Genomic DNA, 4,652 nt, shown 5'->3' with positions numbered 1-4,652 from the left:
CTGTGCTTTTATCCTGTGTGAGAGGGATCTTTCTACGAGACATTGTCCCTCACGGCTATTGTTAATGATGAAAGGCAGAGCTCAGCCTTTCGAGGAATTGCTGCGTACTTGGGAGTGCTCCAGCTGCACGGTCCCAGGCCAACTTCTTAGAAGGCTTCTTGCCATCCAACTCTCACCTCAGCCGAATCCACTGTGCACTCTGCTTTCAGGCTCTGCGAGGATTGATTTCTCACAGCCTGGGACAGCCCCATTCAGCAGGGAGCGAATGGAGAGTCACACTGAGTCAAAATATTTCCTTAGAGGAAATATTACATAAATCTCAAAAATTACAGTTTCGAAAAATACTGAGAAACGTGTTGACTTGTGAAACCACCAAGTAAATTCCAGCTACCGTGACTGACAACCTGACTACAAATACTTTTTGAGACTATACTTCTTGAAATTCCAAGTACATTCAGCAGATTTGAGAAGTTTTGTTTTATTCTGTTTTATTAGAATCTCAGAATTTTCTATTTTTCTTCTGTCAGAAAACTCAAAATGAGAGAGAACACAAAGGAAAAATTCAGGGCACAGTAAAGCTACCTGGACATTACCAGCCCTCCGCAAATGTTTAGCTCTGGAACTATTTTTTATCTGATCTATTGACAATCCCCACATGCCACAAAACCAACAACAACCTGAAAAGCCTCTCTCAAAGAGGGTAGAGCAATACACTTACTAGCATTCAAATTTGACTGAGACAGCAGATAAAAAACACACTCTGCTGAATTTTCATTAATAATGCAAGTTGCTAAACACTTAACCGTGGAAGCCCAACTTCTATTTGTCACACTCAGTAGTCCCTAGGATAGTGTTAACATAAGCTGAAAGCCAGTTCACTTCTATCTACGTAATAGCTGACAAGATGCACACCTTGTCCATATCCTATTGAAACTTCACAAGACCAGACTGATGCAAAATGTTAATGCTCTTGACTTCACTGTTATATTGCACACCGTACTTACCTACCAAACTCTTCAAAATCCATTTCCTTTTAACAGAAAATAACAGCAGAAATCAGCAAAACAAAGTATTTTTAAGAACATCTAAATATAACCACTTTGCCTGGAAGAATGTAAAGATAAAAATGAATGAATGAGGTAAAACTGTTTTATTTGACCGATCTGCACAGACTCATGGCCTGGCTGCTTCAGCACTGACACAGCAGATCTGGAAGTGCTTTTTGCTCCTCCAGAACAGCAACAGGTCCAGCTGAAGCTCTTGGTGTGGCTCAGGAAATTTTATTCAGCTTATCCGCCTTCAAGCAGTCTAAGCTCACACCATTACCATCGTTGAGTCAGCAGGAATTCCGCATGTAGCGCTGAATAGATCGGAAAGCAGAATAACCCCAGTGGATCAGATCACTGTGAACTGGGCCATAGGGGATCACTTCTTATTCTTGCCTGATTCTCTTTAAACAAAAGAACTCAAAGATGTCTTCACTGCATTGTAGTTGAGACAGTCTTTTTAGATCAATTACAGTGTAAACAGATTCCTCCTTTAATCTCCTACCCACACAGTCTATACTAAGTGCATGTCCAGTGGGAATACAATATGAATTTAATATAATTTTCTTTAAAAATATTAGCATTTCCCCTTGAATACAGTCATTACTTACTCAAGAACTCTTAAAATGTATTCACAGATTTTGTCTTTGAGAAGTTATTATATAGTCAAATTGGCATTACACATGTAAAGATGGTATTTTATATAAATATGTCACCAACTTAACTACTTACACTGACTGAAGCATCCCCACACTGTATTTCCTCAGAGGCCTTCAAGAGGAATGTAGGTCTTGTGGGTAACGCACTGGGCTGAGGATCAGATACCTTGTTCCAGCTCATGGCTCTGACAAGTTTCAGCTTACTTTAGGCACATCACTACTGCCTTCCATGCTTGTCACAATACAACACAGTTTCATCAGGGAGCTCAACCGTGCCCATTACACTGTCCCAATTAGAACTGACTAGGTTGGACCTTCTTGTTACTAGAAGAAATCTATTTTGTTCTTGCAGGAATCAGACAGCTTGATGTTGATTCACTGAAGCTGACCCTCTGATGCTCAAGTACCAGAAAGGGAGTCAAAAACATGTTTTATTGAACAGGACATGTGCTGGGGCGGAAGGTGAGCTCAGAGCAGTGGGGCAGCCTGGAGCCAGCCGGGCAGCGCCCACCTCCAGCACACTCTTACAGCCGCTCCTGGGGAAGGACGAGTCCTGGCCAGACATGCGGGTATTTTCTTGGCTCTCAGCCTCCAGCTCCCATCATTGACGTGACTTCCTGAACCATTTGTGAGTTTTATGCCATCTCATCTTCAAAATGCAGGCACAGTCTGTTTCCTTGCACAGTATCTGTGATCTCTCTGATCATGCCCCTTTCAGTTGCTACAGAGGAAAAAAAAAAAACCAAAACTCCTTTTAAAGCTTCTTTACTGCCTTTGTCCTGTATTTGACTACAGCCATGAGCCATTATGCCACAGAGCAGTCACTTTCCCACTGTTAACTCCAAGGTAACAATTATGGCATTCAGGCTGATGAGCCAGCAAGTTGCTGGTAAGCAGTGCTTCACTTATCCCACTAACCTCACCATCAATTAGTAAGTAACATCTGCACCCAAGGAGCAGCCCCGAGAGCTCTCACACACGCAAGGGCCCACTGGAGCGATGGAGGGCTTGTCGAAGTCAGGCCCCGAGGAGGAGGAGGCCGAGCCCCGCAGTCTGTGGAGCGGTTCCCTCACAGGAGCCCTGGCCGGCCGGACAGGCCAGGGGGCGCCCCGCTCACATGCAGAGCCCAGGCGGCTCTCGGCAGGCAGGGTGATCCATTTGAAGTCTTTTCTAAGGGTGCTGGGGGAAATGTTTCCAACAACCAAAGTTAGGCAACCCTCCAGAGCCTTTCTCTGTGTGGAAATCATGAAATGCTTCTAAAATTAAGGTCTTTTTTTCTTTTTACCTCTCCTCACCCCCACCCCACAGGAGTATCACTGTACAGAAACAGTGCCTTGATCTTCCGGTGTTGCTCTGTGTTTCAAGCTAAAGGGTGGTAACACTGTTAGGAGGATGGAGCCAGGCTCTTCTGGGTGACAACCAATGATAGGACAAGGGGCAATAGGTATAAACTGGAACACAGGAGGTTTCATTTAAATTTGAGAAGAAACTTCATGGTGAGGGTGGCAGAGCCTGGCCCAGGCTGCCCAGGGAGGTTGTGGAGTCTCCTTCTCTGCAGACATTCAAACCCGCCTGGACACCTTCCTGTGGAACCTCAGCTGGGTGTTCCTGCTCCATGGGGGGATTGCACTGGATGAGCTTTCCAGGTCCCTTCCAACCCCTGACATTGTGACTCTCTGAACAAGGCCATCTGACATGTGTTATATTTCACATCAGTAAACACTCTGCAAGAAAAAAAAAAGGTCTGGAAACAATACCAAGGTTAGGGAATAACCAAAGAACACTTCTTGCTTCCTTTCTTCTCCACGAAACATTGCTGGGGTCTAATTTGCAAGAGGAACAGACAAAAGGTACTCAGACACAACAACAGGTTCTGCCCTTCACGATAGGTATCTACACAGAAAGATCTTGCCTCACCTGTCTCTACAGAATGAGGAGCAAGTCGGGCTTCAGCACATGCTTTTACACAGCTGGATGAAAGGTCTTAAAGCCTCATAAGAAAACATGATGCCTCCTTCTAGTGGGTTCTGTTCTTATGTGGAGAAATTGCTTGATTCAGCTGATCAAAACCAAAGCGTGTAGGTACTATATATACATATTTAGTCTGAGTTCAACAAGTCAAACCCATGCAGCCAGATTGCCAAGCACTATGGAGCTGTTAGTGTGCCACATCAGCAAGATAAAGCTCTTGATCCTGCCAATGAATACTGCAGCAAACCTGTGCGTTAAGTTATAAGCTGAGACTTTGCAGCCAGAGGAGCATTTGCCATGAAGAGTTCAGGTATGAGAACCACAGCTAACATCTTGTTTTTCCTTTCAATGCTTGTGTCTTACCTTTATTAAAGGTGTTACAGAACAATAGCCACAGCATGCCAGTCTGCTAGCAAAGAGGGATTAACAGTGGTCGAGAATAAAAGAGGATATAAGCAACTTGTTTACAAATAGTTCAGCTGTTCTCTATTAATATTTTTTGTTTTAACAGTGATGCTGCTTTGAAAAGTGTGAGAGAAACTACCTCTGGAGAATATCAAACCCACATTTCTTCTGCACATGATCCCAAGATTTTGCTTTACAAACTCAAACTGCTTGGAAATTAAGATATCGTTGTCACCCCAGGAACTTTCTTCCTTTTGGATAGTTGTCCACATAGGGTTTTCATAAGTTCATGGAGAAAAAGCAGGAGATCTTTTACCAAACACTAGTAAACTTCCTTTTTCACAGTAGCATTAGAAAATGAAAATCTGTAACTTGCTCAAATGCATCAAATTATGTAATCTGAACAATCTACAGCCATAGATTTGATTCTTTGAACACATTCTAGTTTCCAGTTCACAGCAGAACCAGTCCAAAAAAGACAGAAGCTCATTTACTTGGCTTCAGAGGACCTTACACACTCATTGAGGCAAATGTTACTAGGTCTGCACTTTCAAGATACAGAGTGAAGAAG

Source organism: Patagioenas fasciata, chromosome 13, assembly GCF_037038585.1.
Source record: "Patagioenas fasciata isolate bPatFas1 chromosome 13, bPatFas1.hap1, whole genome shotgun sequence".
Classification (NCBI taxonomy): Eukaryota; Metazoa; Chordata; class Aves; order Columbiformes; family Columbidae; genus Patagioenas; species Patagioenas fasciata.
The sequence above is the reverse complement of the archived record's forward strand: the minus strand, read 5'-3'. Positions refer to the sequence as shown.